The sequence below is a fragment of the Coregonus lavaretus genome, assembly GCF_964263955.1.
Source record: "Coregonus lavaretus genome assembly, chromosome: 7".
Classification (NCBI taxonomy): Eukaryota; Metazoa; Chordata; class Actinopteri; order Salmoniformes; family Salmonidae; genus Coregonus; species Coregonus lavaretus.
The window spans coordinates 33,210,059-33,222,908 of record NC_139994.1 but is presented as its reverse complement, the minus strand read 5'-3'; the positions used below and the strand labels follow the sequence as shown (position 1 = coordinate 33,222,908).

Genomic DNA, 12,850 nt, shown 5'->3' with positions numbered 1-12,850 from the left:
TGGGTTGTGTTGCAAGCCAGGGGTGTTGTATGGAAAACATTAATGCACTATGCGTTTCCAATGGCTTTACCTTCCATTTCAGGGCTGTGACCTCAATGCTACTCATTTGTGCCGCTTTACCCACCCAACACTATGACAATCTCCCTCCTCCCCACCTCCCATATAAGAAGTCAAACACATTCAGCTCTCTAATTAATTTCAGGTCTCAGTGTGACATGCCATTTGATTTGCCCCTTAGTTCCATTCCAATGGAGACATGGCACATTTGCTAGTTCTTTCACGGTGGGGATAAAATAAAAACTCTTGGCCAAGCAATTCATTCCTTTACGGATTGTGATCTCCAAAAAGGAAACGCTCCACATTAAACATTTCAAATAAGCCGTCAGCAAGCTGTTTAGAAGTGGGAGCACCAGAACAAAGAGAGCGACGAGCAGCCAGATCCTCCATGACATCACTCAGTATGCAGCCCAATAGAAAGTACAGGGTTTGTGGAAGTTCCACAAAGACCCTAAAAGCTCCAGACATACAGTACTCACAGTGCCAAACGGATTCTAAGGTGGTGGTCCATTGCGTCCGAGCCCGGATGGACTGTGCCAGCCAGCCAATTCGTGGTCCAACCTCATGCTTGGCGCTTTTTGGGCGCCATGCAACAACGTGACCCTGCCCATGCAGTGGGTGTGGCAAGGGTTGGCTCAGGACAGTGTGGAATGGATGTTGACCCACCCCGCCCAACACTCCAGTGCGCCACAGTCCTAATCTGGAATATACCCATGCCAGTGCCACCTTCATCCCAGTTACTCTTAAACCCAACACCCAAAACAACCCTGCTAGGGCGTGCGGGGTACATGCCGGAGCCGGGGCACAGCAGGTCCCCCACAAGACGACGCATTGTTAGCCAGGCAGCGGAAAGAAACTGGTTTGTACTTGCGGCCTGGCGGTCCCACTCCACACCACCCCCTGTCTGACGTACAGGGCAGGGTGACTGTTAGGACATAAATCAGGAGAACACCAGAAGAGAGGACATAAGGAGACAGAGAAACAACCCCCATCCCAACCCTCATCCTCATTCCCACCCAAATCATCTACTTGCACCATAGGGAGGTTGGTTGTTCATAAGTACTGCTCTAGGGTCAGCTCAGCCCCAACCTTATGTCAAATATAACCATGTATTTATAACAGACACTGACCCTGGATCAGTAGTAGATTGGGAAAAGCTGGAAGGTTTTCTTGAAGGGGCGAATCCTCTTCCACTTAAGTAGACTTTTCAGTTATTCTTCCATTGACATCAATGCATCTCCAAGTGAAATTTTTACTTAAGTGGAAGTTAGGATTCACCCCTTAGTGCTGATCCAGGGAATTTAATGATCAATATGGGAGGAGAAAACTGATTCTATAGCAGGCCAGTATTGAGGAGTACTTCCACCTTCACCCATCCAAGCAAGTCATTTTATTGTACATTCCAACACCCATCAACCCACCTCTATGCCCAAGAGGGGCCATAGACACACATGGAAGCACCCTAAGGCTGCGAGAGGTTTGCTTTGAAAGATCTTTATTGGATCTATGTTCTGGCACAGAGAGGGTTAACATGGCAGATAAATTGAGTTGTAGGCACCTTTGTGTATTTGGCATAGGATTTGGCATAGATTAACTCCAGTGGAAACTTTCAAGTGCATAGTTGTATTGTAGTAGGCTCTTTCATACACACATACAAACATAGACCCACCCTCATCATTTTCTGACATGCACTGACTAAGGGCCACAGACAAATGCTTTTGTTAACCTGTTGTAAACAATATCGACCATAAATACACACTCACACACATAATTATTAGTTTGAGAAGGAATAATATCAATGCCATTCATCAAGACATAACAGAACAATTTATGAAAAAAATACATCAATAAAAAAAAGAACAAGACCAAAACTACAAACTATGAAAAAACAACACCACGGATGCAACATTCAACAACATTTATTACAGACACTCAAGTTCATGGCTCCGGTTAGATAGGGGCAAGGGCCACATTCTACCTCCATGATCATGTGGCCCTTGCTGCTGCTGTCGGGGTCTGGAAGGGAGGACAGGGGGGCCAACGCCAGGGGAGGGATGCCCGTGGCGGACTCACCGGAGGGGGGACCGTGGGTGTGGTTGGGCTGGGAGGCCTGGGGCTGGCTGTGGGTTTGGGTCTGTTGCAGGATGTTCAGGCACTCTCCCAGGCAGCTCAGGGTGGCGGCCGATGTGGCTTTGAGGAGCAGGAGGTCCTGGTCCAGGCAGGAAAGGGGTCCTCGCGTGGGGAGGGACTCAATGGATTGGACCAGGTTCTTCTGTTGGCCCTCTGCTTGGCTCATCGCCTGAGGGACGACAGGACAGAGTTAAAGGGTTTGTGTCAATTTCAGAATAACTTTCACATTTAGATACAATACATTGACACATACATGTACCTCCTCAACATTAGCTACCACTCCTCAACCTTAGCTGCCAACTTTATCAATGACTAAAAGTTGAAGGGGTTATATTTGACAGATGAATTGAGGATTATGTGGAATTGAAGAATACGTGTTCTGCATCTCTTCTCTCCCCATGTTGTTACGTTCTAGTATCTGTGGGAACGGCTGCAGCTGCTCAAACTCCATGAGCAACAGATGCACTGACCTCACTGTGACCCTGAGAATGCCAGGGCAGCAGACACAACAAACTTTACCTTGGGAAATCTCTCACTTAAAAAAGAGAGGCTACGAATCAACCTAGTGTGTTTCTATTAACATTGTTACATGCTCGGAAAATGCTTGCCAGAATATGCTGGATGTTGCTAAATAACCAGCATCTAAATGAAGCCTAGGTGAAAATTTTGTAAAACTTCATATTTGATCTTGCTACCATGGAAAGGTAAATACCTGTCAATTTGTGGAAAAATCCCCCTGATTAACTCTAGTATTATCCCAGTTTACCTATTTGCTTATGGTCTTGCCTACGCCTAGCGAACAGTTTTTTTTAAATTATATGAGAGAAAAAAATTCACTTTTATTTGGAACGGCAAGCCAGACAAAATTAAACGGGCCTATTTATATAATGAATATGAATTCGGAGGACAGAAATGATTACATATTAAAGCATTAGACCTATCACTAAAAAAGCTTCAGTCATACAAAAGTTATACTTAAATCTGAACTGGTTCTCTAGCAAATTAGTAAGATTGTCTCACCCAATGTTCAAGAATGGCCCTTTTCCCTTTATTCAGATTACAACCTCTCACTTTCAGTTATTTGAAAAGGAAATAATCTCCCAAATATCACTATATCTAAAACAAGCCATAGTAAGTTGGTTGCAATTTCAATTGAATCCTCCAGAAACGACAGAACAAATAATGCAACAAATATTGTGGTTAAACTCAAATATACTACGGTAATTGATAAAAAAACATTATCTTTTTAAATAAAAAAATTAAAAGTATAATCTTCGTAAATGATATCATAGGTAGGACTGGTGGAGTTATGTCGCACATGCAGCTAACAAAAACATATGGAAATGTCTGCTCTACCCAAAATTACAACCAAATAATTTCAGCATTACCGCAAAAATGGAAGAGGAAAGTGGAAGGGGGGAAAAGTAAGGAACTTGTCTGTCGGCCCTGCATTAAAGAACATAATTGGTTAAAGAAAATTGTGATAAATAAAAAAGTATACCAGTTTCATTTTAGGACCAAAGGATTGACAGCCGTCCCATATAGATTGCAAAATAGTTGGGAAGAAATGTTTGACGTACTGATTCCATGGCATAGTCCTGTGTAGCTCAGTTGGTAGAGCAAGGCTCTTGCAACGGCAGGGTTGTGGGTTCGATTCCCACGGGGGACCAGTATGAAAAAAAAAAAAATTATGCACTCACTAACTGTAAATCGCTCTGGATAACAGCGTCTGCTAAAATGACGAAAATGTTAAAAAAAATAGTGTTTATGAACTGATACGCAAAACAACGGCAGATTCAAAAATTTATTTAAATTATTATACAAAATTCTTGCTACCAATAGAACGTTATTTATATGGGGGATACAATCTTCCCAGCTCTGCAGATTTTGCTGCGAAGAGACAGAATCATTTGTTTTGGTACTGTCCATTTGTAGCTTGTTTTTGGACACAGGTCTAGGAATGGCTAAAGGATTGCAATATTTACCTGGAGCTAACCCTGCAGATAGCACTACTGGGTGATCTGAAAAGTCAGTCAATCGATCAATAATATAATCATACTTTTGCAAAAATGTTTATTTTCAATTTACAATCTGTAGTAACAATGAGAATAGAAGGGTTCAGAACTTTTGTAAAACATCACAGTACAGTTGAAAAATATATGGCAAATAGAAATCCAATATGGATGGTGTTAAGAGATAGATGGGAGGTGTTGAATGGAGTTGAAGGATGGGACTAATAACAACTAACAACAACTAATAACAACAAGATAACTAATCTAAAGCATACTGTGTCCATAATAAGTATATAGGTTATAGGTTGAGAGCTTTTGTGAAAGAGCACAGTTAGAAAGATACAGCATTTAGAAGCAAACCGGATGGACATCATGAAAATGATCGGAGAGGTTGAGGGTAGAGGAAGTTCAGGAGTAAAAACAAACAAAATAGAATTATTGTAAAATTGACTGTGTCCATAAAATGTATATAGTATGTATAAGCTGGAAGTAGAGGCCTAATCTTTGTTGTTCAATAGTTTACTCCAATTAGGGAAGGGGTGGTGGGGTTGGAAAGTAATAAAGGGAAATATATATATTTTTTAAAGGATATATATATATATATGTTTATGTATGAAAAAAAACATATGGGGGATTGGAAGTGATACAGACAATTACATTGATGGAAGTTACAATCTATCTGCAATATTAAAGCTGATCTTTTGGGGGCTAACTATTCCTTTAAATGAATCATTTCTTATGAATTGAATAAAATCAAATGCGTTTTGAATCTAACTACTGAGGAAATCAAAAGGAATCATGGTTTCATGGGGATCCCTGTATGGGTAAACCATAGTGACGGTTCTAGCTAGTGGCTACTCTCTGGGTATCTATTTTATCCTGCTATTGGTCACTATTACTCCTGTTCACATGTGCCTTCAGAAAGTATTCACACCCCTTTGTCTATTTCCACATTTTGTTGTGTTACAGCCTGAATTCAAAATTGATTAAATTGATTTTTTTTCTCACCCATCTACACACAATACCCCATAATGACAAAGTAAAAACCTGTTTTTAGAAATGTTTGCAAATGTATTGAAAATGAAATACAGAAACATTTCATTTACGTAAGTATTCACACCCCGGCGTCAATACATGTTAAAATCAAACATTTATTTTTACTGCTCTATTTACAGTGGGGAAAAAAAGTATTTAGTCAGCCACCAATTGTGCAAGTTCTCCCACTTAAAAAGATGAGAGAGGCCTGTAATTTTCATCATAGGTACACGTCAACTATGACAGACAAAATGTGGGGAAAAAATCCAGAAAATCACATTGTAGGATTTTTTATGAATTTATTTGCAAATTATGGTGGAAAATAAGTATTTGGTCAATAACAAAAGTTTCTCAATACTTTGTTATATACCCTTTGTTGGCAATGACACAGGTCAAACGTTTTCTGTAAGTCTTCACAAGGTTTTCACACACTGTTGCTGGTATTTTGGCCCATTCCTCCATGCAGATCTCCTCTAGAGCAATGATGTTTTGGGGCTGTCACTGGGCAACACAGACTTTCAACTCCCTCCAAAGATTTACTATGGGGTTGAGACCTGGAGACTGGCTAGGCCACTCCAGGACCTTGAAATGCTTCTTACGAAGCCACTCCTTCGTTGCCCGGGCGGTGTGTTTGGGATCATTGTCATGCTGAAAGACCCAGCCACGTTTCATCTTCAATGCCCTTGCTGATGGAAGGAGGTTTTCACTCAAAATCTCACGATACATGGCCCCATTCATTCTTTCCTTTACACGGATCAGTCGCCCTGGTCCCTTTGCAGAAAAACAGCCCCAAAGCATGATGTTTCCACCCCCATGCTTCACAGTAGGTATGGTGTTCTTTGGATGCAACTCAGCATTCTTTGTCCTCCAAACAAGACAAGTTGAGTTTTTACCAAAAAGTTATATTTTGGTTTCATCTGACCATATGACATTCTCCCAATCCTCTTCTGGATCATCCAAATGCACTCTAGCAAACTTCAGACGGGCCTGGGCATGTACTGGCTTAAGCAGGGGGACACGTCTGCCACTGCAGGATTTGAGTCCCTGGCGGCGTAGTGTGTTACTGATGGTAGGCTTTGTTACTTTGGTCCCAGCTCTCTGCAGGTCATTCACTAGGTCCCCCCGTGTGGTTCTGGGATTTTTGCTCAACGTTCTTGTGATCATTTTGACCCCACGGGGTGAGATCTTGCGTGGAGCCCCAGATTGAGGGAGATTATCAGTGGTCTTGTATGTCTTCCATTTCCTAATAATTGCTCCCACAGTTGATTTCTTCAAACCAAGCTGCTTACCTATTGCAGATTCAGTCTTCCCAGCCTGGTGCAGGTCTACAATTTTGTTTCTGGTGTCCTTTGACAGCTCTTTGGTCTTGGCCATAGTGGAGTTTGGAGTGTGACTGTTTGAGGTTGTGGACAGGTGTCTTTTATACTGATAACAAGTTCAAACAGGTGCCATTAATACAGGTAACGAGTGGAGGACAGAGGAGCCTCTTAAAGAAGAAGTTACAGGTCTGTGAGAGCCAGAAATCTTGCTTGTTTGTAGGTGACCAAATACTTATTTTCCACCATAATTTGCAAATAAATTCAATAAAAATCCTACAATGTGATTTTCTGGAAAAAAAATTCTCAATTTGTCTGTCATAGTTGACGTGTACCTATGATGAAAATTACAGGCCTCTCTCATCTTTTTAAGTGGGAGAACTTGCACAATTGGTGGCTGACTAAATACTTTTTTCCCCCACTGTATGTTGGTAACCAGTTTATAATAGCAATAAGGCACCTCGGGGGTTTGTGGTATATGGCCAATATACCACGGGTAAGGGCTGTATCCCTGCACATTGTATATTTGGTATTGGCACTGACCTATAGCTTCCTATCTTATTTCTTATGTTTTTAATAGTTATACTATTCTGATATTGATTACTGAACTGTTCGGTAGAGCATGCAAATTAAGCATTTCACTGTACATGTGCATGTGAAAATAAATTTTTTACTAATGAATCTGGGTTGTTTATCATGCTATAAATGTTCAGGTCATGAATATTGTATAGCTTCCCAAACACAAACACACAGCAGCCCACTCTTCAATGGCACATCTGTTGTTTCGCTGACTGACAGATTCAGTGAGAGCCATTACAGTCAGGGTTATATCGTATTTGTGGTACTTCCATTGATACGGAATAAGTAGCTAATCCAACTACAATACAAACAAAACAAATGTGATGTTATTGATAGGACTAGCCTCTGGTAGACATTTTATACATCAAACACTTAAATCAGTGACAAAATGCTTTTCTATGGGGACTGCACTGCAATTCTACGTTCTCCTTCAAAAACACAAACAACTGTTACCGAACTGACCCACAACAGGTCAGCATATGTGACTGAAGTAGTTGCAGTTCAGTGGATCAGTTGTAAAACAACTCTCATCCATCCCACCACTCAGACAGAGGCCCTGTGTCCTGAGGAGTGAGCCCTGATTTTCACTAGGATTAGCATGGGTTTAGTGTGTAGAGGCCAATGATGTATTTAAACCCTGGATTGCTGATGCTATGTATTGGCCATTGAGAGGCTTTGAAGCCTCTGGTCAGTCATATTGACACTACACAGTAGGAGCAGTCCTCCATAGGAATGAATGGAATTCTACAGTATTTCAATTAAATGTTTCAAGGACAAAATTACATGTATTTAAGTACTTTGTGGGGACAGTAACATTAGTAATCTCTAAAAATGATACTTTAAGGAAAATGTTTCTATATTTGTTTTTATTTAGCTCACATAATATAATAGTATACATTAAGGTGTCTGTAATATAATAAAATGTGGCAAAAAACAAATAAGACATTAATAAATGCATTTCTATAGCTTCCAAAATATATTTTTTACAATGGTGTGGGAGAGCCACTCAGTCAAGTTTGAGACTTCCAGAGAGAGAGAGAGAGAGAGAGAGAGAGAGAGAGAGAGAGAGAGAGAGAGAGAGAGAGAGAGAGAGAGAGAGAGAGAGAGAGAGAGAGAGAGAGAGAGAGAGAGAGAGAGAGAGAGAGAGAGAGAGAGAGAGAGAGAGAGAGAGAGAGAGAGAGAGAGAGAGAGAGAGAGAGAGAGAAATAGAAAGAGGGAATAGTAAGAGAGAGAGAGAGAGAGAGAGAGAGAGAGAAATAGAAAGAGGGAATAGTAAGAGAGAGAAAGGGGAAGGAGAAAGAGAGAGATATAAAGAGTCTGTGAACCAGGAGTCCAGGGCCATATAGCATAAGAGTATTTCCTACAAAGCCAATACAGTATGCTGCAGTAGAATCTAAAAATAAAACCATCTCAGGTGGCAGACATGAGACTTCACACTCACGGTTGATTCAACATGACTTTGACTTAGAGAAAGACAGACAGCCCATCAGTAGAGATAGCCTGACTGAATTAGGCCACAGTCTCCCTCGGTCAGGGACCAGGCTCCTTACTGTAAAACTGTCAAGAGATAAAACAAGAAGGACTGTGTCCACCAGGGGTGACCTCTATGCTACAAACCTCTGCAACAACATCCTTCAAATGGTGACGCACACTGACAATTCCCAGCGAGTTGTATATATGAGTATACGCTTTGTATACACAGCTCATCTCCTTGTCTTAAGACTCCAGAGCAAGGAAACAGAGGGTCCACAGAGAGTGGACCAACTAAAACAGCTCGGTCCAAAATGGCCGCCAGTGTGGAGGTAGAAACTGCGCAGAGACTGAAACTGCCTCCCTTCGTTTCCCACTGGAGAGACGAAGAGTATAGAAATAGCCTGACCTGACTGAACCATTGAGCCATGGCTGTCTAAATGCCCAGTGGTGCTGCTCTACTCAGGGAGTCCAGGCATCTGATGGGTTCACATCAGCCAGTTGTGACAGGCAGCACTGCTGGAGTCAAGTCATGTGCTCTAGTTTCCGAGCTGGTCGGATGGTGATGGAACCTGCCAGTGAAAGGTAACAGCATGATGGCAGCATTCCCAGTGTTCACAGGGAGGATGTGGTGGATGTCATCAGGGGGTATTGGGTTTGAGTTTTGATGCCCAGTGAGTGTCGGTGTGCTGTGTTTCCATAAGACTGAGCAGAGCGGTTGGATCATGTGGAGATTTACTGGGGTGTGATATACTACTAGCGTCTACTACTACAGCCCACCAAGTCACACTACTTACAACTACACTAAGTAGCAGTCTATCTCTACAACCTACCAAACCACTGCCATTCTCAGGGGATTACAGACGTATTTGACTAATTGATTAACCTGTGTACCAAATTATTATTACAGGAGCTAGGAAAGTTCATTAATCATGAGTGAAAATGTGTCTAATCCTATACTACATGTAGCAAAAATATGGATGAGATGCCAATGGCGTGACAATGACCATAGAAGTTGGCAAGACAGCAAAATCTACTCTGGGACCACTGTCAAGTGCCATCTCATAAATCTCCCAGTAAGCAGGGCAGGACGGCAATGCCACCTCCCATCCCAGAGCCTCCATGACTGTGTATAAATCTGCCTCCAGGCCCCAGCTCCATTCCCGCTCCGCCACCACCTGGCCTGCTGCCAGCCATGTTTATGGGACTTTATTAATAATAATAATAATATAATTATTATTATTACCATCATGAATAGAGAGGTAGTGTAACAACATACAGACAAGGTAAGGAGGAGAGGGAGAAAATTAGAAAATGGAGGGATGCATAGAATGTAAAATCAGGCCATGGAAATAGGGAAATGTTACAGGGCTGTTTTTGGGCAGAATGCAGGTTAGCACAAGCTTGAAACAGCATAGAGAAGAGAAAGACAACCCAGTTTCCTATAATCTAAGTCCAAATTCAGAGGGGCCCAAATGAGTGTTTGGGTTATTTAACGATCAAACCATCTGCTTGATATTTACTCTAATCCCTCTGGGTTCATTTCAGGTAACAAGTCTACTTTCCAAGTGGTGAGAAATGTTGCCACTCCTGCAGTAGTTTCTCCATTAATGTCTTTAGACAATATCTCCTTTTAAACAGTTATTCTTAGTGTGAAGAGTGATGCAGCATAGTGCATCTGATCTGAATTAGGAATTTAAAAGGGCTTTATGAAAAATTTAGATTCTTCCAAGAATGTCAAAAACCTGTAGTGCTGATTAATTAACCGAAATGTCGTTTTTTTTTTTTTTTAAGTTCAATTATTTGATTTCCATTTAGTTTTTTTCTTCTTCTGTGAGCTCAATGAGCACATCGCACACTTACTCTAGAGATAAATCGGATCCAACCTGAACTGTGCGACGTAGTAGGGAGTTGTAGTTTCCAACAGGCCAATATTCTACATAGTTTAGAGCATAAAACATGTTAATTAACTACAATGACCATAATCCATTGCGCATGTACTTGTCCGGTCTGTTTTTTTTACGCTTGCTACGGAAGAGAGATGAACGCGCGATCGTGAGGTGATATAGGGAGCAGCTGTTGCTTCGCGAGGTATCTCTACCTAAAAATACATGATCTAAGTGATTGATAGTTGGTATTCAGCGGTCATAAAAGTATGCCTTCTTTACTTTGAAGAACTACAAACTAGGGATTTTGTCAGACAGCATAGGCAGCAGCTCTATAGAGATGAGATGACTTGGAATGAAAAAATAAGTAATCAAATAAAACAATATGTAATATACACAACTTAAATATTTTATTAAAAAGTAATGTGAATAAATGATAAGCAGTAATGGGCAGTCACTACCATCATGGGACTTTTATTAATTGTTTTATTCTGTGTTACAGCATTCAACCCACATAATGCATAGTCCATTTAATGTTTTTTTTTTTTTTTATCGAAACCGAAAACCGTAAAAAAATGTTTTATAATCTAACCAAAACGACCTCAAAAAGCACTAATCGCTCAGCACTAAAAACCTGCCACAGTGTTGTTTGAATCACAAGTAGAACATTTATTTTACATGATGCCATTGAGGACAAATACGAGAGATATCGTTTGATGGGGGTGCCATGGCTCCTTACTCCCCTCATATTAACTAGCTGAGTCCCTGAGGTCTTAGGTGATCCAATTCCTCAGCTAAGAAAAAAGTATTACATGAGTTATTTGTTATGCTGCTAGCCGGTGTACCATTCACCAATGCCCTTTTAGAGTTCCAGGTTTCTGAGAACCTGTACAAAGCCACCTTGTTCCAGAAGCAGAGCCTCAAAGAGAGCAACCTTTGCTGTTGGCTCTCATACCTGTGCATTGATACGGTGTCCGGTAGCTACAGTAGGAATAATAGGTTCTGACCGCCATGTCCTTTACCCAGTGTCTAAGAGACTGAATGGGCAAAATTGTTGTTATTTGTGCCATGCAAAGCTATCAGCAACTAATGGAACTAATGTTCTGCCCTCCACCCATTCCTGAAAGGCAATGTCAGACGGAGGCAATGGTACAGCACAAGTGTGTCCACTGCTAATACTCCATACACCAGGCCTGTCACAAGTCTTGTCCTGGAGGCAGAACTGGGTGATTTCCCCTTAAATAGGCCAGCTGCAAAATGGGCTATATTGTAGATCTATATCTACAGATTTTAAGACTTTGTGGCTGTGCCAGCTAGTGACCACTCTGCAGAGCTACCTCCAGAACAAGATTCATGACAAAAAACGCTAACCTGCGAATCATTCAGGGCAAAGCATAATAATGAACAAAAATAACAAAGCCAACAATTTTTCTAAAGATCAGAGTATACACAATCCATCACTCTTTCCAGTAATTTCCCATAATGTACCTACCGACGCTCCTGAAAAATTGTATTAGGCCTACCTTTTGCAAAGCTTTTCTCGTCTGATATGAGAACACGCTTTGTCATCAGTTCGGGAAGTCTTCCCATCAGCTGAAATGTATTCAAGTAATCTTATCTATATAGTTCAGCAGACAAGTACACAGCTCACTGACAATAGCAGGAACAACACTAGACCGCTTGGGATAACTAAACAAAAGTTGGAAATGAGGCGACTGCTCAGCCAAAAGTGTCAGACAATCAAGATTTAATAAATTCCTTATCCGCTGTCTCTGGCAAATGCGGCCTGTAGTACAACGTTATCTTTTTCAATAAATCACTATAACCGACTGCAGACAGGCTAAACAGAAAGGTTGCAAAATCAGTCGTTCCAGGGCGAAAAGCTGAAATTTGTGAATGCATATGAGCAATAGCCTGGTTAACCCAGATTGAATGCTGTGCTCACAATGATAAGTGCAGTGTTCAGTCTGATTTAACCAGGCTATCGGAGCATGAAGACAGAGCAGATGTGGACCAGGCTGTGGCCGGAACTGGCCAGCTTGGTAACTCCATGGGGTATAATTGATGCAGTAAAGGGCCCGCTTAGCACAGTCTGACACTGATAGGATTTTCCCCTAAAGGAAAGAGACATACAACAAAGTAGCTAAGTACAGAGTCAGTTTTGGAGGAAGACTAATGGCAATTTAAAGGGGTTCTCAGTCACGAAAGTACAACTCCAAAATGTCCATGCAAATCAATGCCAAATTCTGCAGTTGGTTGTTCAACCATTTTAGCAAAAACTGGAATTACCGGTATAATGCCCTTTCATCCTCTTCAGACATAAAGACACACCACCTCTCCAGTTCAGACCACTCCATAGGCACAA

General features: G+C 41.3%; 1 pseudogene across 1 annotated transcript in view; it reads right to left on the bottom strand.

Moving 5' to 3' along the window:
* LOC311132505 (oxysterol-binding protein-related protein 10-like) overlaps positions 1 to 12,850 on the bottom strand; it is a 91,367-nt pseudogene that overhangs the window by 45,648 nt on the left and 32,869 nt on the right. The window contains exon 6 of the transcript XR_014615357.1: positions 2,131 to 2,356. The product of XR_014615357.1 is annotated as an oxysterol-binding protein-related protein 10-like (transcript). The remainder of the gene's footprint in view (positions 1 to 2,130; positions 2,357 to 12,850) is intronic.